The sequence below is a fragment of the Pangasianodon hypophthalmus genome, chromosome 16 (assembly GCF_027358585.1).
Source record: "Pangasianodon hypophthalmus isolate fPanHyp1 chromosome 16, fPanHyp1.pri, whole genome shotgun sequence".
In the NCBI taxonomy this organism is placed as follows: Eukaryota; Metazoa; Chordata; class Actinopteri; order Siluriformes; family Pangasiidae; genus Pangasianodon; species Pangasianodon hypophthalmus.
Window position 1 is genome coordinate 21,729,954 of NC_069725.1, and position 25,775 is coordinate 21,755,728.

The 25,775-nt window shown below is 38.8% G+C and overlaps 1 protein-coding gene across 4 annotated transcripts in view; it reads left to right on the plus strand.

Annotated features, from left to right (window-relative positions):
- Window positions 1–25,775, plus strand: part of LOC113530651 (cyclin-dependent kinase-like 5) — a 79,677-nt gene that overhangs the window by 20,962 nt on the left and 32,940 nt on the right. The gene's annotated exons all lie outside the window — the stretch shown is intronic.

The following is a 25,775-nucleotide window of genomic DNA, read 5'->3' on the forward strand; positions in this document are numbered from 1 at the left end:
ACTTCCAAAAACATAGTGGCAAGAAAGGTAGTAAAACTACCATAAACACCGGTAACATTTTTCCAATGTGAAGAAATGTATTACTAGTGAAGGGGATGAATTTGGATATGAATGAATTTGGACTCTATTTAAACAGCTTTACATGAAGTATCAAGTAAATAACTTTTTAGTATCTTCATTTATATGTATGTAATGCTAGATAACTGCATCAAACTCCCATATCCCAATCTAATGATGCCAACTAGCTAACACTGGTAGCAATCATCATCTGAAAACCTCATGGGAGTTCAATACAAAGAAAAACAGGACAGTGAAGGCATACTTGACCATTCTTGCAGCAGCAAATAAGTATGAGCTGATTTTCATTAATAATTAATAATTAATAATTCAAAGTGTTATAATTAGGCTATGAAGCAGTTGAATGCTAGCGCCAGTGGCCAGCTAACTGAACAACATTGGCCAGTGTAAATTCTGGGGCGTGGCTTTGTGTACATGGACAAGGATGGAATATGGTCAAGAAGTAAAAAAAAATTGTTCCAGTGTTGCTGCAGTTCACCTATTCAACCACTAGAACTCTAATCTTGTCTAATCTTGACAAATACACCTTTAATGGGAACACACTGATGACTTACCACTGCGCATTTGCAAAAGTAATGGCCTACTTTCACTCCGCTGTGAATTTAGGTCATTTAGGAATGACAAGGCTGATTTCACCAAGTGAAACATGACGCCTCTGCTTTTACCCTACCACATGGCTCTATGTTGATATGAAAGCTAATCACAGTGGCAGAATGCCAGCAATTCGAGACACTATTATTTCTGGCTTTCTTTCTTTTTCTTTTTTTTTAACGTCATGGCTTTTAAAATGACTTACAGCTCAGCACTGGTTGCATAAACACCGAAGTGTCCCTTTTGAGCCTGATCATAGATCATTTGGACTGAAAAAGGTTTCGATTAGTAACAGCATAGTAAGTGTCTTGTCCCAGAACATCTTTGAAGAGCAAAATCACCTCTTAGGGAGTTTAACTCTATAAATAACTTTGGTGAAGCTACAAGCATCGTGCTCAGTCCCAGCGCCCCGTGGCTCTCACCGCCGGCCACAGCAGATGGCCCAGGCTAAATCTGCTCCAGCTCCATTCTGTTAACATTGGACTGGGATCCAGCCCTCAGCCCCATGCTGTATGGACCTGCTGGCTGTATACTGTATTTGGGCCATCTGGTTATTTTACTGTTGTAGATGTTACTGTGGGCATCAGCGCATTTTATTCTCTCATCAAAAACCTTGCTTGTCAACTTACAGAAAGGAAAGATGGCCTTACTGCAGCTCAGTTTACTCAGAAGTCTAAATGAACTAAATGCATGCTATCCTTGATCTGTGGGAGCTCATTTCAGCCCCAAGAGTATATCGCACAACTGCGACTTTTTATCTTGTAATTGCAAGTCAATAACAGAAGAGAGTTATATGACTGCTTCACACTGCATTTTTTTAATCTTGTAATTGTGAGTTAATATCACTCCACTGCAACTTTTATAGCAGAATTGCTTTACGAGTTTTACGAGATTTTTCTCACAATTACAAGTTAATATCACACAGTTGTAACTTTCTATCTTGCAGTTACCTATTAATATCAGACAACTGTGACTCAGTGCTTCCATTTCCAATAATCAAACCACAGCATTTGTGAGATTAAATGTCAGAATTGTAGAGATATGTCTGCCTAATAGTTCCTCATAAGTGGCAGAAACAAGCTTTCATATTTATGTCCCAGGAATGGACAAATCCTAAATGTATTAGCTAGCCCACCAGGCAAGTCAAAGCTCCAGTGTGCTACTCAGTCCCATCTGGGGAGAGGATGACTGTGTAGTCAGAGCAACATTTATAATGTAGCATATTGTGTTTGCAATCTTGATATAAAGCCACCAAGTCAGTGGCCGCCAACTTGCGCAACTTGGCTAAAGCCACAAATTAGGTTTTACAAAGTATAAATGAATGCTAATTGAGAAATGCTATTTTCTGTGCAAAACTATAGCATCAGTGTGGATCTGAGAGTTTTGACTTGCAAGTTTCCGAGTATTTCCCATAATTCTGTGTATTCGGTATGGGTGAAATTTATTTGGTACACCCAGCAGGGAGGTTATGGATCTCTTGAGAGATCAATGTGTTTAATTGGCTGAATCACAAGCCTCTTGGTGACAGAAAGGAACTGACCAAGCATTCAGTAGATTTAAGCCAGCCATCCATCAGTTCCCATTCAGAACGTCCACAAAACACCTTGGCCTTCAGCTCAGGCCTTCGGATCTGAATCTCCCAAAAGCATATAATATTAGAATTAAAGATTTAAAAGAGTTTATGACTCTCCATTCATATTTACAGAATTTATTTTATAAAGCTTTTATTTACTCATCAGTTATGTGAGCAGCCAGTATCACTAAGCATTCTAACATTCACCAGTCGCCAATACAGCTAAACTTTACTTTGGTTGGTTTCTTAATGTTTCTGCTTCTGTAAAGATCGTCTAATCCACCTAGGAAAATTTGTTCTAGCCAGATCATGCATTGGTCGATGTGTGTAGTACAGCGGGCAGTGGGATTCGGAATAAGTAGCAAGTGTTATAGTTATAGCATCAACGTGTGCTGTGCCACTATGTAGAGAATTATGCTTATACATAACAATACATAACAAATGAAAACTTTTGTTTTGCGAAAGTCAGTAATGGAAATAGGGATTTATCAGTAATGGAAATAGGGATTTCTTTAGGGAAACAAGGAAATAGGCATTTATTTATTGTTGTTGGGCAACAAATAAGCCTGCAGACTGTTGTGTTGGGTGTTTTTATTCTGCTTTTATTCAGTGTTTGTTTGACCAACCAGTAACCTAACCAATCATCAATCATCAGTGCTGTTAGCCCCACCCACAAGTGTCATTAATGTCATTAGTTCATGTCTGTGCCGATCTTGATCTTAAGCAGAAACCAAAAACCACTCTGGAACTGGAAATGGCCAATGTAAAAAGCACGATGGTGGGTGGTGGAATTTATGCCTGTTTTTTGCCTGGGTTATGTTTTATTTGGTCTAGAAAATTGGAAGTCAAGCTAAATAAATAGCAGTTTAGACAGAAAATGTAGTAGTGGTCTATATTTAATGCTGGTGTCCTCCTTTATTTGCTGGGTACATTGATTGTACTGTACTCTGTGGTGCCTTGAGGATAAATGAAGAGTCTTTCCTTTCTAAGATCTTAACAATATACTCACTCTCTCTTTTCTCTCCACTAGCAGAATGATGTTAGCTTGACTTAAATTAAATGTCACCTTCTTGAAACAAAGGGACATAAATAACATAGCAGTGTATGTACGAGAAGAGGCGAGAGTGTATATGGCCCAGTGTCCATGTTACAGCAGTAAATGCGTCATTAGCAAAATGTTACTATTTGCCTGAGTGTGTGTGTGTGTTGTGTGAATCCAGCAGAAAAAAACTCGAGAGGTTGCTGCCTGTATAGAGAGCCTCGGTGCATCCGAGCCTGTAATTACCGAGCTTTATAATTCACACACTGACTGATCCAGAGCCAACAGAGCTCAAACAGCTGCACACAACAGCCTCTTCATTCCCACCTAATACTAACAGGAGCCTTATTCACCCACTGAAATCACAGCTCATAATGCAACACACAATGAGCACATGCTCACAGGTTGGGATGACGTCACTGCAGTCGGACGTTTTGTTCCCCGAAGTCATTGACAAATTTCCCTTGTGCTAATTTATATTGCTGTTTGTCCTGCTGTTTGCGTTGTGGTAAATCTATTGGGGTTTTTTTTGTTTAGGTAGACTGCAAAAGAGCAGAATTAATCATTTCCTTAGATTTGATCAATAGTGCATTGAGAACTGGTGTAGTCCAGTTTTTCCCAAAATGATACACTCAGCAAACAGCTTTCTACCATTATCAAGCTTTGTATTCATTAAAGTGACTGCAAATTTCTTCAGTGGTTGTAGTCACAGATATTAGGCTGTCAAAACATTTGTATTTTTATTAATTCCCTTTTTTTTAAAAAAACTTTGATTAAATCATTTCAGAAATCCAGGAGGTCGGTGGTCCAAATTTGAAGATTTGCTGTGTTTATTTCCTTAAATTCCCAATACCCATTGGTGTGACCGGACTTGACTCTGTTGACTACAAGCCTTATTAATTTCACTTTATTTTATTAAACAATTAAGCAATATATTGCTTTTATACAGCAGTTTTATAAATAAGAAATTAACTTACATTTCGGACATAATATGGCCAAATAATTTGTTTATTTTTGCTCCACGAAAGGAAATCGATCCCAAAGAAGCTACACTCAGTGACAGCCCATCGGCTAGATTGCTAGCTAGCTCACAATGATTTGTAAATTCCGGTTAAAGGTTCTTCCGGTGAAATTTCATTTTTGAGCTTTCATATTTTTCAGTCAGAAGTTATTTTTCAGTGGGACTGTTGCTAGAATTGGAATCTTACATGATGAACATGGACAAGAGGACTGATACAATCAGTAAAATGTCCCAGTGCGGTTATACTAAATCTTGGAACACCATTCGTCCAATCAGATTAGTGGAACTAACTGTTGTATAAATCATATTAGACCACAGCCCTGTTCTTGATTCTGATTAACTTTTCTATAACAGCAGCACTGACAGTGTTTCCAGCTATACTAGTGCACTCATTCTAATATGTTTATATTCATACAACTTGTATGGCGCCCCAACTCAGTTGCTCAGAAGTGTTCATTTGTTGTCTATGCCACTAGGTGGTGGCGGCATTGTTTTGGGTTGTCCATCCATCCGTCCATTGAATGTTTGTAGGATTTATATGGAATTATCATTGTAACCAGAAAATGAAATCATTAGATTTTGGAACCCAAACAAGGTCAAGGTCGCAGCAAGATCAAATGATTGAAACAGTTTTTCTTCAATAGCTTCCTTCCTGTTTGAAGTACATTTTAAGGTTATATGAGACATACAAATTAGTAACAAGAAGGACTAGACTTCTTGGTGGCAGAGGCATCCCTTTCAATGCTTTAGCTGTTGAGTTCTACTTGTTAAATATGTATGCTAGCAAGAGAAGCTTATTCAGATGACAGAAAACAAACCTTACCAATATATGCTCTGCTAATCTATAATATATCTGACATAACATATCAAAGTAATATCAGCTAGTCGTGCCTCTTCTGACCAACAGTTTCATTTTAATATCATTTCTGATTAAGCTTTAGTAATATTACTAACAAAATGTTAGCTAGCTACCTACAGTCTTAGTCCATGTTTCCATATTTGCTAACCGATTCTCTTGAACCTGAACGATATATAATTCTAGATCACTAGATCTCTTTTTCTTTTAGTGGTGTCCCTGGGATTTATTTCATTTTGTACATATCCCTGTATTTATTTCCATCTAAATCCAGACATTCGGGATACAGTAGTTGTAATGTCTTAATAGTTATTGGATTAATGACCAAAGCAGTAACTCATCATCATTCATTAAGACCAGATTGAGTGATTTTTCACAATAACTACAATGTACACAGCCTGTTCATTGGTAATATGGTAATTACCATATGTTTAGTGGTAATTGGGTAATGCTTACTGTGCACAGTAGCATACATGACCCAAGGTGAACATTGGTGAAACACCTCAAACTACTTGGATTTTTGCAAAAAAGGAGAAAAGTTGATAACAATACAAAGTACTCCTAGAGTAGATTATGAGTCAACCAATTCTATATGAAGTATAACAGCATATTTGGTGGCTGCATTACTTTGGCAGTTGGTTAAACTAGCACAAGCTTAAAAGAATTGTGTTAAGTTAGCTAGGTAGGTTAGCTGTACAGTATTGCTTGAATCAGTCATTCAGTGCCAATCTGACTAATCTGACTCTGTTGCTTAAAAATAGGTTATGAAAAAAGCTAGCTTTACATAAAATAATTTAAAAGTTTCAGATTGCTGTACTGTAGACACTGACTAATGCTTCCAAACAACTGGTATACCAGTTTCTGCCAAAAGGAAATCAAGAAGTGAAAAAAGAAACAAGCCTGAGAGAACTAAAAAAAAGGAAAGGTCAAAAAGAAAGAACGAACAGAGATTGTACAATTTAGATGGAAATGATTATGCACAATTCTTAGCTTATTTTGAGTCTCTATTTTGAAAGTAGTGCCGTTGAATTTCATCAGGCGATGCCTCTGGATGCTTCAGTTACTCCGGGAAATGCTTGAACGTGTTCAAATCCTGCAAATGTTCCTGTCTTTCCAGCATAGTCTTATACATTTGGCCTCAAATTCCCATCATACCACAGACTATAATAGCCAGGACACTTGATTCTGTTTACAGAATTCTAGATACAGACCACAGTGTCCTGAACCAGATTGTCTCTTCCATTACCTCCACTCCTTAAATTGCTTCAAGCTGCAAAAAGGAGCTTAAAAATGTTGGCTCAATTTTTGGTGTCATTAAAGTAATGAAGGATTTGGAAGGATTTTTCAGCATTATATCAACAACCAGACGTGTTAAAGCATCATATTTACAGCCTTGGATCCGAGATCTTGGCGATGACTCAGCGTATTGTAAGCAGGGAGGCAAACACAGCCCAGTAAGGGTGCTTTCGGCCAAGGCAATTTCCTCAAGTGTGAAAACTTAAAAGGAAGAGAAGACCAAAAGACTTCTTCACTTCGCCGACCTGGTCAAGTTCCATGATTAAGGCTGTAGAAACTATGACCCTGAAGTTCACCTAATCACAAAAGGAGCTCTGTTTAGTTACGTGGCATCAAAATAAGGATTTCTAGAATCAAACATTTCTGCTTATAAGTGGTAGGGAAAATGGATTTTGTGTGTGTTGAGAGGACACTGGTCAATGGGGGAACGATGGATCACAGTTTGGGCAGTCGGACAGAGCTCCCTAGGCAGTACGGTGCGCCTTTAGGCGACGAAAAATACCAGGATTTTGGTTGAAATTTGAACTCATGCAAAGTAGTGCATGAGGTTTGTGAGTAGCAAGTACATACCTCACACCCCCACATCAAGGTTTCATTTTCTATAGTTGTGGGCTGTGGTTTGATTTGATGAGTCCGTGTGAAAGTGATTTTCAATAGCGTCCTTGACTCGCTTACAGAGTGTGAGCGCTACTTTCACTAGAAACCCAGGGCACTACAAACCCGGACTAGGCAGCGAAATTCACTCCTGCTCTTGACTTACTCGGGCTGTCAGTGCTAATTGAGTGGTGTATCACTGAACAGGACTTGGCAGCTCTCTGTGTGGGACACGGTCTGGTAGAGAGGTAAGTGTTTCACACAAAGAATCCTGTGTGTCCTGCAACAGAGGGGACGACGGGATGTGGAATACAGCTTGGTTCATTTAGTGCTACCTACCAATGAGCCAGAGTTCATACAAACAAGTACTATAAAATATACAGCCATAAATATGTAATACAATACTACATTAATAATCCCCAGTTAATTTTGAGTCCCTTTTGAATAATAAATATATAATAAATAATAATAAATACCTGCCATTCTTTACACATTTTGCATAGGAGCTCCTCATTTTAACAGTGGAGTATACTGGAAGATACTCCAACATACACCAGAATTTTTTTTTTTTTAAATGGCAAATGAGCTAATAGATATTTGCACAGGTTTTCTGAACTCTCCAGTACTAACTGACACTCTCTGTAAGCTCCGCCCCCTTCACCCATTTCACACTAGTAAAGTTTTGGCCCATGCTCACGGTGCTTGAAAGACATACTAATGCTGCACCCTCCCATTCTTTCAAGGTAAATGGAGGATTTTGAGTTCACCAAAAAAGAAGTTCAATGTTTTTTGAGTACAAGTTCTCAAAAAACTGTGAAGTGGGCCTCATGGGGAAAAAGTATGTGTGAATACGTCTGTTTTAGGGTATTTTTTTGGTCCGCATTATCGCGAATTGCCCACTTAGCACACTGAGCATTTTCCAGCGTGATGAGTGCTACTTTTGTTTGTTTTGCTTCATCTATGTTACCTGCTTCTGTTCATTATGGACATGCGCATTTGTTTTGGTTTTGTCTCCACCCCTGTGCTATCACTGGTGTACTTCCTGCTTGTGTTCACCTGTTCTATGTTAACTCACTGGCTAGTTTGTCTATTTCGTCTTTCGCCTTGTTTTCTTAGTTTCCATGTTTTCTGGTTTCTACACTCACTTGTTCTATGGTTTATGTATGTGGATTATCCTTGTGTTGCTAACTTATTCTTTATTGACCTGTGCTCTGGACTACGACGATATTTCTTTGATTTCCCACAATATTGCTGAGCATGTGCACTAGCTACCCAGGGCCCTTGGAACTACAGTAAAAATAAGTTGTTTATAGCTTGTTATTTGCTGTTTTATTCACCAGACGGACAGCCTCAGGAATAAATTATATTTTATGCTGGTTGTTACTTCACTTAGGGAGGCGATGACTGTGAACAGGAACATGAGACTTGTCTTTCTATCAGCCTGTTTCTCTTATAATGAGCTATGCTTCTGAGGGGTCTCCAGCTATTTTAAACGTTCGCTATAGCTGGAAGGCAGTTTCTGTTTGGAAACCAGCAAAGCATAAACATCAGACACTCTTAATAAAAGATCTGTCAAAGGTTTGTAAAATAGATGCAGACCTTTCTATAGAAATATTGCCAGTGGTGTACTTTTTTTTATTTATTTTCTCTGCACTCTGCTCAGACTTCAATGTATTATCTAAAATGGTACTTAAATGCTTGTACTGATCCATGACTTCCACTAACTCACAATGAATGGATGTGGCCTGAGGGACTTTTTCCTGAAATCAATCACTATCTCCAGCAGAGATCTGTCGGCTCGATCTATCAAGTGAGAGGGCAGGCTCGTGTTCCTGGGCAGAAAGTACATTTGTAATCAATTACATCATATAGCTATCTTTAATATGTGCAGTTTGCACCAAAGATACTTTATTAGGCATCAGTTCATTTCACTTATTTTTGCCTGGTCATTAAAAGATTAAAAGATAGCAATACATGGGTTGATTTTTAGCATCCATATGAGATAATAAACTTCATAAAGTGGATCATTTTGGATTTTTGGGAAACCAAGCACAACAGCACCACCAGTGGTCGTTAGAAAAGTACACAGAATGGTATGAATATGTGAGAAGTGAGGCTGGGGCTGATTTCTTTCTAGCCCAGACTGTAGATTCATGCAGCCTATCAGTGACAATCATGTCAGTCTATTTGGGCTGATATTTTGCAGCCTGCTTTGCTGACACATCCGTAATGAACATTAACGAGGTGGATTATTTACGCTATTATCATTTTTTGTTCAAAATGTTTTTTGAGGAGAAACCAAAATTAGATAGAGTAAATAGAGTTAAGCGCTGTCCAGACTTCTTTACTACCCATAGCATCCTCTTCTTACCTACATGGCATCTGTGCTTCTGTCCCAAAGACTTCCTACATGAACAGCTGCGGGGTAAAAACAGGTCACATCACAGCAACACTGCTGATCCAGAATCAGCCCTGTGTCACTATCACTGGCGTGAGAAAGGCTAAATTCAGCTCCGATCGGCAGCATCGTGAGCCTTAAGTAGGCTCTCGAGCCGCAGCTGTTTGCACTGCAGCAGTGTTGCACGCCAAGCCGTGTTAATTATAGATCCGTACCATGAAATGACAGGCTTTTTCACCAATATTAATGACACATATTTAGACTGCCTTTTTTCTGGGTTCTAAAAGCAAAATTATGTCGCGCTTCTCGGCAGTTTGCGCATTTGAAAGAAAATGTCAATTGGCGCACTTTAATTTTCAGTCTCGTGTCTGTAACTCGGAGAACGAGAGCAAACTGATTGATGATTACGTTTGTTAAACATGGCAGGATGTCACTCAGGGTTTTATCTGGCAGTGTTTTCACACTTGCAAACAAATCAATTAAATGGATCCTGCCTGTCTTGTTTGCCCAGCTCATTTCTTTGTACTGCAAATGACTTCACTTGCCTGTCTGGTTTAATGTAGGAGCTTAAGATAATATTTCTGTCTAACAGCAGGCTTGTGCTGAGATTAGAGGAGGAGACTGTGATCTTTAAAGACCGATAGCTCGGTGGTTGCAATAGCAGACTTCAGGCTAACACCCTGATAATTTGGGGGATTTATTTCCAACACGAAGAGGTGATGCATAGAGCGTTTGGCTCTATCTGCCCTTAACAGGGTACTTAATCCGTTGGCAGGTCAGAACTCTGAATGAGACGTGACTATGTTTCAAATTACAGCACGTTAAATACAAACCAATGTAGGTGCTGTTTATAATTGCAGTGTAAGCTGTAGTATTGTCTTGTAATGACAAGCAAGGTGTGGCGGCAACATGTTTGATACAGTGGTGGATTTACAGGAAAGAGTTTTTCGTACCGTGAAATCATTTTAAAATGTTCTCCTTGTACGTCGTTTTGTGTTTTTGTCACATCATGAAAAAAGAAAACAAACACAAAAGGTTTGATTGAGTGATTACAGCGTTTGCTTATTGAACAGTGGATTGTTTTGTGAATATGACAAGAGAAACTCAGCAGCGAGTTAATAAAAGAACTCGCAGTGAATAAAACGAATGATAATTCAGCTTTTTTTTGTTTTTTTTCCCAAGGTAAAAGATATTTAGAGCAAGCCTCGCAGGTCACAGCCAATGGTGTAAACTAACTAAATGAAATTACTTAAGCGTGACATGGAAATGATGAAAGTTGCAGTGTTAAAAAACAGTCCACAACCACGAAAACATCCTGCATCCAGAAATTTACACTAATGAAGGGTATGACACACACTGTGCATGGAAAAAAAAACCCTGAGCAATATGACACACACTATGCATGGAAAAAAAAAATCCCTGAGCTATAATTTCCTACAGTACACCTACAAAGTGTGCCAACAGGTAGGTGTACCTAATAACACCTAATAAAGTTCACTGAGTGTACACAGTGTTTAAAAAACAACTAACGATACTAACATACCAGACTGTAATAGGTGTGACATCCATGTAACATCAGCATGGTATGAAATAAATCACCCGCAGCATCCATTTTGTGATCAACAGCATGTTATTTATAGCATAAAGTAAAAATGTGTGGCGGCCTGGGAAAACCCTTCACGCTGAACAACATCCAATGACATTCTAGTGCACTGATGACAGGAAACGACAGTATTCTGGACGTATTTCACTGTTAATGATGGCAGTCAAAGCAAAGCAGATTGCAGACTGTGCTCAGGGAAAATGTCAAGAGTAGGAATCTTCCTACAGTACAATTAAAAACATCGTAAATATAAAATCAGCACAAGGATTTAATTGTTAGGAGCAAATAGTAGCTAGGTGAGAAAAAAAAAGTCTCACGCACTGTTAGGTTGGATAGTGATTATAACAACCCTTACCCAGAATGCTGTTCTTTGACAACAAGGAATTCCGACGCAATGAAAACAAAAACGTACGTTACTTTCAAGAGGCAAACAACAATTAGTGTTCAGTACATTTAGTACATATCAGTACATTTCCTGAGGTATGCTTATACCTGAACTCTCATTAGGTTAACGAGTATTTCATACGTATTCTTGATTTTACATTAATAATATTTTCATGTATTAAAAAAATATCAACCCATATAGTTTTTTGTTTTGCTCAGTTTATAACGCTGTATTATAATTATAGTGTGTTCTTATTCCTAATCATCCATATTATTTGATTTGGTGTCAGTACTGCGTGCCACTCGAGTGCTGATTTAGCATAATCGGATTTTCTCCGGAAAATGACAAATTAGAGAGAAAGTGGAGAAACGAGCCAGCGGACTGCATCACTAATCAGTCCTTACACCATTACACAAAAAGATGACTATCCTGCTGTGAATGGCAGGAAGTTTTTATAATTAGCTTTTCAGAATTTAATCGGAGAAAGTGCAAGGGAAGTAGCCATTTATTAGCAGTTTAAGCTTTACCATTTAACTTTTTGCTCATAAATAATTCAAATACAGATTTTAAGGAATTGCTGAATGGCCCAGACAGAGTTGTATGTTCATCTATTCAGACTTAAAATACAAATTTCACAAAATTGGATGGTGAAGTGGAGTGTTTTGCCACTTTTGTAAGGATATCTAGGTCATCCTGTGTTTGTCACGAATCTAACCTTTTCTTAAAGAGCTATTTATACACATTACAGCTTCGCTACGTGTTACGGATGAATGCGGGTAGTGAGCAGAGAGCGGGTAGGTAACCATAACTAGACTGGTTAACAGCACACGTTGCTCAGCCACTACAGTACCACTCAATTTATCCACCCATTGCCTTGATGATGGTCCTTTGACGAAGCCGCAACAATCAATACCAAAGTGCTTTGCTCCGCTTAAGCCCCCTGTTTTTTGCAGCCTGCTTTTAGTGGTCATCTGGACTTCCATTATCTGAGTCACATTACAAAAACAACAACAAAAAAAGGCCTGTCAGGATTGTAAGGACGTCCAATAAACGAGTGTGGGATCAGCCTCCTACATCTCGTCTTTTATTCAGTCACAAAAACAGATTACTCATCCTTAGCAGGACTCTGTGATGGACGCAGAGGGGCTCAGTGTCCATGGACCTTATTCATAGATTTGAGCTAAAGATGTATGAACAAATCTCTTAAATTTTTAAATGCTAAATAGATGCAGTTTTGAGCAGGCGAGTGAAGCAGGAAAGACGTTTTGTCAGTGTTGTGAAACGTGTTGCAAAAATTTCTAATTCTGATTCATAAATGAGGTTATCTGATGTCGCTGGTATCTAATATAATCTCACCGACCTAAAATTAGCCAAAAAAAAAACTAAACTGAAGAGTCCAGTATTGTTCATTATTTTGTATTTGACAGCAAATTTACCACAGAAACTTTTTTGAATTATTAAAATAACCTGATGCAGACTTTAAAGGTGCAATAGGTAATAGGTAAGGTCCTTAACAGTTGAGTGGGTTTAAAATTTGAATGTTTTTTTTTTTTTTAACTCTAAGCCCACGCATCAATTCCCACCCACGTTCATGAAGCTTTGCTCTCAGGATCTATGGTGGCCCTTAAAGTAGAGTGTCTATAAAATGACTGACAGGAGACGCAAAAGCGTTCCAGACTGAGAAGAAGTCAGCTTTCCAAATGGGTTTTCTCAGCGAATTAATCAAGTTTTGCTGAGGCCACAGCTTAAGCCATTAATCAGCTTAGTCCATCATTTTGTTTTGTATCATGTTTTACATATCTTCCAGGTTATTTGTACAAGTAAGGAATAAAAAAAAAATACTATAGCACCTTTAAAACTATAGTACTGGTCTAACAATTTTCAAATATTCATATATGGTTACTCCTATACCATTTTGTGTGATCTACATTTTGTGTAATTTGAGGTGTGATTTAGAGTGTAATTTGAGAGCAGCATACATTTATTGTAAGAGCAAGAAGTACAAAAGAATATTCCAATAATAATAATATTAATAATAATAAAATTTTCAATATATTTTCTCAATTTTTTTTTGTATAGCTGCCCTTGAGATATACAACTTATTTGTATTCTTTCATTTTAATACTTTTTTCACAGGCATTTTTGAGCTGTGTTGCACAAATAGAACTTCATAGCTAAAAAAAGCTGACAGCGTGAGATATGCAAGAGAAAGGCGTTAAAATGAGGCTGGATCTGACATTCAGGGAAATAGTTTTGTCTCTGTGTGTGTGTGTGTTTGTGTGTGTGTGTTTGGCACATGTTCTTATTCCCCTCTCTCGTCTGTAAAACCTGTTTAGCCCATGTACGTTCCCTCGTTTGGAACAAAGCCAAGTCAGTTTGTCTCCATTATTCTTTCTGTTTGATTTACAGGAAAGCAAACAGAATCAGAGGGAAGTATGTTGACTTCTGCTCACAGAAAGGTGGCAGTTAAATAATGCATTATATCGTGTGTGTAATACACACTGCTTGCTGCTGAACATGTATGTAAGATGTGAAGTTTGTAGGGTTAAACAAAACACTGCTCTGACTCTCTCTGTGCTGTTTACTGATTAATTAAGCAATAAAACCCTCGGGAGCATGCTGATATAGGAAAATAATCAGTGGAGTTACAGTTACTGTGCAGAAGTTGATCATTTTCTTATAACAGCATGTCCTGAAGTTTTATTCCTCTTATACTACAGCAAGTTTTGACAACACTAAAATTTTTAAGAACTGTTCATCAGTTTATAGATACATTTAATGTACATGAAGCAAGTTCGTTCCCGTTATCACTTACAAATGGTCATTGCTTCACCATCCTCTCGTTTTCTCTCTCTCTCTCTTTCTTTCTTGAGGTAAATGACACAAATAAATGGAGCTTGTCATCTTATAGAGCAACTCCTAAGCACAAACCCCTCCATTTTTAAAGCCCTAATTATGCTTAATGGTATTATTAACTGCTTGTGTTTTGTTATATCTAGAGATGACACGAATTGTTATCGATGCAGCAAAAAAATGGTGGATCAGATATCGGGGGTGAAAAAAGAATGAATTTAATCTGATCCTGCAACAAATGGAAATGATTAGAAGTGGATTTAGAAATGCTGTATTTATTTTAAGTGCTAAAAATCATTTTAAAGCTTACTAGTTTTTGAAGCAAAAAATATTGGATGGGTGTCGATGTCGGCTGATATTCTAGGTTTCAGTATCGGTATCGGAAAAGAAAAAGTGCTATTGTGCCATCTCTAATTATATCTGTTCACTTGTGCGTGTCAGTATGTCAACAGCAGAGTTCCTTGAGACTGTTTGCAATTTAAGAAACACTTTTTTTTACAAAGAGTTTTGCATTTCTTTTAAATATTATTAAGGGTGTCGATAATTTTGTCACATACACTATATTACCAAAAGTATTCGGTCACCTGCCTTGACTCACATATGAACTTAAGTGCCATCCCATTCCTAACCCATAGGGTTCAATATGATGTCGGTCCACCTTTTGCAGCTATTACATCTTCAACTCTTCTGGGAAGGCTGTCCACAAGGTTGAGGAGTGTGTTTATAGGAATTTTTGACCATTCTTCCAAAAGCGCATTGGTGAGGTCACACACTGATGTTGGTCGAGAAGGCCTGGCTCTCAGTCTCCGCTCTAATTCATCCCAAAGGTGTTCTATCGGGTTCAGGTCAGGACTCTGTGCAGGCCAGTCAAGTTCATCCACACCAGACTCTTTCATCCATGTCTTTATGGACCTTGCTTTGTGCACTGGTGCACAGTCATGTTGGAAGAGGAAGGGGCCCGCTCCAAACTGTTCCCACAAGGTTGGGAGCATGAAATTGTCCAAAATGTTTTGGTATCCTGAAGCATTCAAAGTTCCTTTCACTGGAACTAAGGGCCCAAGCCCAACTCCTGAAAAACAACCCCACACCATAATTCCTCCTCCACCAAATTTCACACTCAGCACAATGCAGTCCGAAATGTACCGTTCTCCTGGCAACCGCCAAACCCAGACTCGTCCATCAGATTGCCAGATGGAAAAGCGTGATTCATCACTCCAGAGAACGCTTCTCCACTGCTCTAGAGTCCAGTGGCGGCGTGCTTTACACCACTGCATCCGACGCTTTGCATTGCACTTGGTGATGTGTGGCTTGGATGCAGCTGCTCGGCCATGGAAACCCATTCCATGAAGCTCTCTGCGTACTGTACTTGGGCTAATCTGAAGGTCACATGAAGTTTGGAGCTCTGTAGCAATTGACTGTGAAGAAAGTCAACGACCTCTTTGCACTATGCGCTTCAGCATCCGCTGACCCCTCTCCGTCAGTTTACGTGGCCTACCACTTCGTGGCTGAGTTGCTGTTGTTCCCAAACTCTTCCATTTTGTTATGATAAAGCTGACAGTTGACTGTGGAATATTTAGGAGCGAGGAAATTTCACGACTGGATTTGTTGCACAGGTGGCATCCTATGACAGTTCCACGCTGGAATTCACTGAGCTCCTGAGAGCGGCCCATTCTTTCACAAATGTTTGTAAAAACAGTCTGCATGCCTAAGTGCTTGATTTTATACACCTGTGGCCAGGCCAAGTGATTAGGACACCTGATTCTGATCATTTGGATGGGTGACCGAATACTTTTGGTAATATAGTGTATGACTGTTCAAGCTTGTCCACCATGCTTATTGTCACACATTGTCACACCCAGCCATGAAATCTAGCTACAGCTGCTCCACATAGTTTAAAGGGTGTGTTTAGCCTATTTAAGAAATGACTAACTGTTTCAAAGTCCAAACACGTCCATGTAAATCTTCTGCCTGGGTGAGTTGTGAAGGACAAAAAGGACATAATAAAGTAAAAAAAAAAAAAAAAAAAAAAAACATAATAAAGTACTCATTTTGGCCCCAGTCTGATTAGCCAGGATAACGAAAAGGCTTGGCATGAAGCAGAAAGGAAAGTAATGCCTTGTATCGAGCCATTTCACACGTAGCCAGGTAAATCTTCATATTCTGACTCATAAATGGTTGAGTCCAACACCAATCCATAAAGTTCATCCCTATAATGGTTTCATTACGGAGGGAAGACCCCTGCTAATCCTGTGAGCTGAGCAGCTGAGGTTCGTTCCATTGATAGATCACTCCAACAGCAACGTGACAGATATAGAGACTGCTCAAGAGTCAGCGCTACTAAGGCAAATCATGGGGTGTGGTTTACAGGTGAGCGAATGTCGGATATTCATTTAAGAACCTCATATACATTTAGATTCCCACTATTTTCCGTAGACAAAGACATGACCAGCTTAATATCAGCCCTTAGTAAATGATATCATCATGTTGCTGTGATTTAACTTGTACCTCTTTATGACCAGAGCATTGCACATCTTCTCCAAATTGTACTTTTTATCCGTCTAATGTTGTGGAACATCCACGAAACAAGTTATCACTTACGTTATAGCAGCTCTAAACTCAACAGCCTTTGTTTTTTTTTCTCTCAAAACACATGAAACGAAACAATCGCAGCTTGTCTTGTTACAGAAAAATGTAAACTCTTCCATCCTGAACATTTTACCATGATGGAAAACGTGCTGTTACAAAGCTCTGACACTGGAGACTCCTTCCATGAATGTTAGCTAAACATCTCCTTAAAGAAAGCTTCACCACATCAGTGATTATACTTTGTTTTCCTTTGTTAAATATCAGCACCTTAGTTTATATAAAGCATTTGTGATAATCCGTGAACGAGCTGTTACTATAGAAACAATAACGTATTAGAACTTGCTAATGTGTTTAGACGTGTTTGTCCTATAAGGTAGCTTTTAAAATTCAGCTAACAGCCAGGTCTTAAAGTTACGCCCTGAAGGTTATGACAGATTTGTCTTATGCCCCATTGGTGCAGATGGTCTCAGGATTTCAGAAAAACAGTTTATTCCAAAGAGACTGATAAATGAGAGCCTACAGAAAGGGTGTCAAACTTATTTTAGGAAAAAAATCAGTTCAGTGACTAATAACACGTCAACAACTCTTCTTAAATGTCTTCATTTATCTGCATTTATCTGAAAGGTACACTTTCAACGCACCAATGGATTAAACATACATCAGAACAGATGAACATTCTGCAGTTCATTAAACAGTTACATTTCCGAATTATATATAAACAACGCCTTGCAGAAGTATTTGCCCCCTTGACATTTTCAACATTTTGTAGTGTTATAACCTGGAACTCGGGATTATATGCACTATAACTATAACTTGGGATTATATACACTACATAGCCAAAAGTTTGTGGATACCTGATCATCACACCTACTGCATATGAACTTGCTGAACATCCCATTCCACATTTTGTTCCTTTTGCTGTTATAATAAGCTCCACTCTTCTGGGAGCGAGATCTAGATTTTGGAGCGTGGCTGTGGGGATTTGTGTTCATTCAGCTACAAGAGCATTAGCGAGGTCAGACGAGGAGGAGGTCTGGGGTGCAGTCGGTGTTCCAGTTCATCCCAAAGGTGTTCATTGGGGTTGAGGTCAGGGCTCTGTGCAGGACACTCGAGTTCTTCCACTCCAACCTTCTCAAACTGTGTCTTCATGGAGCTCGCTTTGTGCACAGGGGCATTGTCATGCTGGAACAGGTTTGGGCCTCTTAGTTCCAGTGAAGGGAAATTGTAAAGCTACAGAATACAAAGACATTCTGTACAATTGTGTGCTTCTAACTTTGTGGAAACAGTTTGGGGAAGAAGCACGTATGGATGTGATGATCAGTCCACATACTTTTGGCCAGATAGTGTATTATGAAAGTACACAAAATATCTCAAATTATTGGACAGTGAGGAAAAATCAATATAGTTTGCAAGATTAGTTTCAAATAAAAAACATATAAGTTGTGACTTCATAAATATTCACCCCCTTTACTGTGAAACCCCTAAACTGGTCCTTCTGGAAAGGAAACTTGGTTTCATGATATTTCAGTTCAGTTACAATCCACAAGATGATTTTTAATTTCGGGATTAGAACTTTTATCATCCCGGTTCCTGCTCATGGACGGTACGTTTGTCACCAGTTACCTACAGCTTATGGATCAAACCAATTATATAAAGTCTCTGAAAAAGAACTGGGAGTAAAGCAGTTTTGTTCACAAAAAGTGCCCGGAATATGGAGTGTCTATGTGTTTTGGTGTTCAGAGGTGTTGGAAATAGCCTCTCGTCCTATTTCTGTGGGAGCAGGGAGTTTCTTTCTCCCTAATGATGAAAAAGTGGGACAGAAGTGAGTGAGAGGGAGAGAGGAGCTTTTGCATGGCATGAGAAAAATAGGTCATTTTGAGTGGGACACTCCACAGCATAGCGTTTAGCAAGAAGGAGTAAAAGCGTGAGTAATCGAATGTGCATTAGTGTAACAATGAGGCAAATCACAAGGCGACAGAGAGGTAGGTGACTGACTGGAAAAAAAAAAATCCCATCGTTTTAACCGTCCCCGTTATTTTAGGAACTGGTTAGATGGTTGACTCCACTTTGTCCACCCCTCCACCTGTGGGCCTGTCCTCTTTCTCTGGTCCAGACAGGACATATTTCACCCAGTCTGCATTCCTCCCACAGGAAAGTGTGTATGTGTCTCCTACGGCAGTCTGTCTTTTTGCAAGGTAACCATGAAACAGTATCAGGAATCTCTGAGATATTTTTTTTATACCCCAGTGTCTCGTCTTCAAATAAGAGATCAGAAAAAAACTCTATCTGCCTGTGTTCTGACCCATTGACCCATAATATGGAGTATAACAGAGATTCTTAATAAAGAAACTTAGAGGACCGTGACCCTAATAAAAAAACTCAACAGTATGTACAGCCAGCGCCTCCAGCTGTCATGTGTTACAGTTATTAAATTCAAGTTTCATGTGGCTGGAAAGATCTAATTGGAGCTTGTACTAATACTTTGCATAATAAAGCATTCAGCGAGTGGCAGTTCTGCGGATGGAAACGCCTCGTTGATGAAGGAGGTCAGAGGAGAATGTCCAGACTGGTTTGAGCTGCCAGGAAGGCTGTGATAACTCAAATAACCATTCTTTACAACTGTGCGGAGCAGAAAAGCATCTCAGAATGCACAACATTCCAAAACATGAGGCAGATCCACTACAACAGCAGAAGACCACATCAGGTTCCACTCCTATCAGCCAAGAGCAGGAATCTGAAGCTGAGAACTGGACAGGTGAAAAACATCACCTGGGCTTGATCCAGTCTTCAACTGTCCAGTTTTGGTGACCCTGTGTCATCGGCTCACTACCCTTTGTCACCTCAGCTTCGCGTTCTTACCCCTAAGGGTTTAATGTGCTTTCACTGACATCGGCTAGAGCTTCATGGTCTTATCAGCGTGCACGTAGTTAATATTCATGTTCTATACTAACTCTTTGCCCACCCTCTGGACTCGCCTCTCAATCCCCTGTGGTCAATTTCCATCTGACTGGGCCAACGAATGAATTTTTTAAGACTGCTTGTGTTTTTTTTCTTTTCATATTGCAGCTATGTCCCTCTTTCACACCCAGGGTAGACCGAGCAGTTATCTGAAACGAGATCGTAAATCGCTCTGCCTGTGGTAAATCACTCTGTTCGAGCTAGTGCTGTTGTCAGTGGCTGGTTATTGAACAGGGCATGTTTTTCCTGCAAGTGTATGCAGGAATAATATGATTCGGTGTATAATATATTCATATTTCACCAGCTATCCATGCTGGGCCATCATGTCCATCCAAACAGAGCAGACCCCCTCATATCTTTTGAGCAATAATGATAATAATCATCATCATCAATTTCATTAGACTGATCTGATAAAGGGTATTGGATTTGAGGCTGATGTGTGTTGAAAAGATATCGTGTGTGTGTGTGTGTGTGTGTGTGTGTATGGTCATCCAGCACCCTGTCAGTTTTCAGATTGATTTAAGAGTGCAGAATTTGTGTCTTGTTTGTGCTGATGGAGAACAAAAGGCAACAGAAACAAATCACAGATAAAGCACACCGTTTGGGTGTGATTTGGATTTTGATTGGCTGCTGAGTGACATTAAAGATAGAAAGTTTAGTTTCTCAAAAAAAGCTTGATTTTTATAAAACAGACAGCAGAAATAAATAGAAATCATATGGGTGACACCTTCATACCGGCCGTGTTTTATATTGTTTGTTAGACGTTTTCGAAACCCGTGCAGCAACATTAACTTAATAAAGGCTTTGTTTGAAATTTGGTTACAAAAAAATCTTATGTTATAGATTGTATACAAATGCACATTAATTACAATATTCAGTGCTTAAAAAAACAAATTAGTTAATTTGACTGAATTTTGATTAAATGCAAAACACAAAACACTAAAAAAACTCTAAAAAAAAGAAAACAAACAAATAAGTGGTAAATTTGTGAAGGAATAAATGAATGAATAAATAAGTGGATGGGTGAGTAATCAAACAAATAAATAGATCAACGAGTGAATGAGTAAACAGATAAATAAATAAATAAATAAGTGAATGAGTTAAAAAAATCAAATAAATGGATCAATTAATTAATGAATAAATTAAGGGTTTATTCATTATATTCCTTTATTCATTATATTCCTTTATTCATTTATAAATGAATAAAGGAATGAGTAAACAAATAAATAAATGGATGGTTGGGTAAACAAACAAATAAATAAATGAGTGAATGAGTAAATAAATAAATGAATAAATACAAAAGGGACAGGCAGGCAGGCAGACAGATGGATAAATCGGATAAATCTATCACTGCTCCAAGCTGCCTAACTGTAGCTTTTGGTTTCACAAAAAAAAAACACTTTAGAGTGAAATTTGCAATGTTACTACAGCTAGATTTAGTATTAAACGTCAGAATTTTTATCACTTAATGTGTATGAGTTTGCTATCTATAGAAATAGATGCATGATGCTCCTCTATTCATGCATCCTATGGTCCATTTTACCTTCTACACTGTGGAAGCTAACATAAAAAGTGTGTGGACAAGAAAAAAACATACATATATCTTCAATTTATACACTCCACTGAAGGTCCAGGAATTACCTGTGCTTTCCTGTAGACAGCAAAGGCCTCATGCATATGAAAGATCAGAGGTTCCACACTGCTCTCCATATGACAGGCTCAAAAAAAAACCACAAACAGACAGGGTTCATACTGCTCCCTCTTAAGACTACTCTTTTTCAAGTGGCACTCACGCCTGATCAAAATAGCCGGACAGAGCCACTGTTCTTAAGAATGAAACCCTATTCGAGTGCGACTGAGAGGAATTAGCCGTCTTTGGCCAGGGTTCAGCTGCTCTGGCTAATCTCCTCCGGACACGGATAGACAGTTTGATAGAGGAATAAAGAATAGACAGAAAGAAGAGAGAGAAGGAACGGGGACGAACGCATAGGGAGTGAAATTGCGAAAGGGATAAAAAGGAGTGAGAGGGACACAGAGAGTGAGAAAGAGAAGTGTTGTCTGGGTATTAATATCGAACTGCAGTTTGAGTCCTTGCTCTGATCTACACAATAGCCACTTTGTCCCTGTAGGGACTGTCACCCTTTTTGTCTCTGGCTAAGAATTAGGATACAAGTCTGTGTGTGTATGTGTGTGTGTTCAGAAGTGGAGGCTTCTTTGTAGTGTCGGGCAAAAGCACTGACCTCTGGATGCCAACCCAGTGCCATGATCCCATTCAGATTCCTTTTAAGGTTTCTTAGTACTGATCTAAGGATTTTCTCTTTGTGTTTGTCAGTCCAAATGTCCAGAACTCATGGCATTTGTGCAGCACATCAGCTCTGTCCTGTGACTCAGTTTAGCAGCTCACCTCTACAGAAAAATGCTGCAACCCAAAATACACAGCATGTTTGATTCACTCCCTGCAAGTGAGTTGATTCAGAGTCGAATCATTTTCTCACTGCAATCAAGCCGCACTAGGTTTGGAACCGGATTGAGATCATCTCACTCGGACACCTTCGGAACGGACCTGAGTGTGATGGTTGTGTTCTCACCTCCCTGGAGAACTGTGCCAAGGGGAGAACACACCAGGGTTTGATTCAAACAGATGAAATGCTGCATATGCAATGCAGATATAAAATATACTGCACAATTTGTCTTTGTCAAAATTAAGGTACTGCACAGATGTATTTTGTTCTCCATGGTACAGTGTAAATGTACCCTCACCAGTGTACCTTACAAAAGTTCCTTTAATTAAAGGTACAAAAGACATAGACTTTAGGGGGCCAAGCACAATTCAGTATCAATTTAGAGTAATCAAGAATGTGTTGCAACGTACTGCTGATTCAAAGGTCAAAACTTTTCAACCTTTAGATTGGATACACTTTCAAAAAGTTACTTTATGGTACATTGTATGTTCAAATAGGGTCCTGTTCACAGACATTTTCTTTTAGCTCAGAGCTTAATTATGAGGCAACGTTTGCAAATTCGGGTCTACAGCCGATGATAAATGTAATTACAATTTTTAATTCTTTACAAACACATCACAAGCCCAAACATTACAAGCATGAGTTCCCCTTTTCCAAAAAGCACAGATTTATTCATTCATCTTCAGTAATCACTACATCCTGGTCAGCGTTGCGGAGAATCCAGAGCCTATCCCAAGCACACTGGACACAAGAGGCTCATTCACACCTTTCGAGTTGGGTTTAGAGTCACCAAAAGTTCAAATTCACAAGTTCAGTTTAAATACATGGTTATTTGTGATTTCCATTTATCTGTGGTTCACCAGTTTTCAAATAAATAAACATTCCTGTAGGTGGATTGGCTACTCTAAGTTACTCCTATGTGTGAATGTGTTTGTTCCTGGTGCCCTGCAATCGACTGTGGTGCCATTCAGGGTGAAATTCCCGCCTCATGCACAGTGTTCCCGGAATATGCTCCGGATCTGCTGCAACCCTGACCAGGATAAAGCGGTTATTGAAGATGAATGAAGTGGTTGATTTTGGGATGTTTTTTAATGTTCTTCAGAACATTCCAGATTGTCCAAGGTGCAAGAAAATCTGCCAAAAAAAAAAAAAACACCAAAAAACAAGCAGATCATTTTCTTGAGCAATCACAAGCAGGTGCAGGATCTGACAGATCAATTCATCTGCTGCTCATCTGTGCCATCCATGCTGGAGGTGAGCAGGTCACCAGGGAGCCATCACTCACACCATGTATGAGCATCAGATGGACAAGGGGAGATCTGACATTCAAACACATGCCATAGTCACAAATAGCCTGTCTCTTTGATAATTGTCAGATCTCATACAAAATACCCGACAAATGCCAAGCAGCCAAGGAGAGAAGGTTGGTCTTAATGATGTGAAAAAGACTTGACGTTGTCAAACTGCCCGAAACCAGTTTTGACTCCTGAACCCACTCGTCTATTGTGAGACTCTAATGAGGTCCAGCAAAGGCACCAAAGAAATCTCTTCTGATTGACAGGGTCAGAATGAGGACCTGCTAACATGCCGATGTTATAGACAGCCGGGATCAGAGTTCTTGGATCAAAAGTGTTTCGTGTTAATGGATTCCTAGATTCGCTCAGCCACAGATGTGTCTTACAGCTAAGAAATATGCCTCAGTGGATACACCCTACCTTCTGGAAGGGACACTGTGAATCACAAGCAGCTACTGATATTTGCAAAGTTTCATTAAAATGAAAATTAAAATGCTGCTTTTGAACTTTCTAACCCAAAACTGGATTCTTCAAAACATAGTTAATCAATAACATCCCAAAACAATCTTAGCTAAGTGTAAGTATTTCTCCCCGTACAAACAATAACAGTTTAGATGTACCATTTACGATATTTCACTCCTTATGCTGCAATCCATTGTACTCTGATAAGGAAAAGTGCAATGGAATGGTCATTCAACTCAAAATTCCAAGTTGGGAATAAACACACTTGACATCAAAACAATACGGCGACGAACAGTGAAAGTAAATAGAATTCTTTTTGCATTGTTTAATATGGGAAAATAAAATTAGATTTTATTTGATATGTATCTATTTTCTTGAGAAAAAGGTGTTATAACAACTTTGTTTAGATTTGTAACATAATTTTCAGCACGGTTTTATTAACGTGATTAAACTCTTCTAATTCTAATTGATTAATCCTGCAGAAATAATTAATGTAGATCTTCTTTGTATGTTAATCAGATTTAGAGACTAGCCTTACAAATATGACCTTTCTTTGGGCATCCGTGTTTTTTCTGAGTGGAAGCACAGGATCGGGTTTAGATTGGAACTCTGGAAAATTTCTTTTGGAATTTCTACTTGGAAATTTCTGAGTTTCAAGTACAATGGATTGCAGCTTTCCTATGGCTTTTTTTTTTTTGCTTTCTCAGATAATGCAAATAAAATTCACCTAGTGGAAAAGCCAATTCACTGGTAACATTAGCGGTTATATTCAAGTGAACTTTGATTTGTAAATTCTCAAAACTCTTTATTATGAGCCAATAGAAAATAAGAAAGCAGAACCATCATCTCTTTGATTGGTAAAAAAAAAAAAAATGGAGAAACTGCTTATTACTAAGTAGAGCTCACACTGGACTTTTGCTTCGCTATTTTCTTACTGTTGCTTGGCGCCAGTCTAAAAAAAAAATGAACCATCTTGTTCACTGACACATGCTAGTTGTTGTTTTTTTTTTTTTTTGGTAAAATTTGATTTTATTTCTTGTAGCAACCTTGGAATCTCTGATATCCCAGTCAAAAAGGTCAAAACTAGTTGGCTAGTTGTGTAACCAGTTCATTGATGAAACCATTATTATTGAGTCATAAGCAAATCATATTCTGTGAAGACCTGAGTTGCTGATGGGTTGGTGGTGTTATCGTTTATTTTCACAGGACTGAAGCAGGCTGTTGTAAATAGGGCTTGCTAAGTGTGTTGGTGTGAAGTGTGTATAGCAGTAAAAGCAGGCATGTTTGTTTCTCTCCCTCTTCTGCAGGGAGAAGTTAGCCTCGGGTCCCAAATTAGAGCACAGCTTGGGGGCTTAGAATCACTGGTGATGAAGCATATCCATACAACTGCACACACACACACTGAAGCTGAAGTGTTAATGCATGGCTTTACACACAGAATGTAAGTTTGAACACATGCTCAATGGTCGAGTTTAAATCCTACCAAAAACGAATATCCATATTAAATTGCGTTTAGGAATCGTGTATAGGAATATCCTATGGAACGTATTGGTGACGTGTGGCGGCCTGGGAAAACCCTTCTGACCTTTTCCACTCTAATTGCAGTAGTTCTGTAATGTACATGTTTCCTGAACTAAAACGTGTCACACTGTTGTATGCATCTCAACCACATATAAAGAAAACTGCATTTAAAGATTTCATTCTCACCTTCTTCTCAGGTCTGTA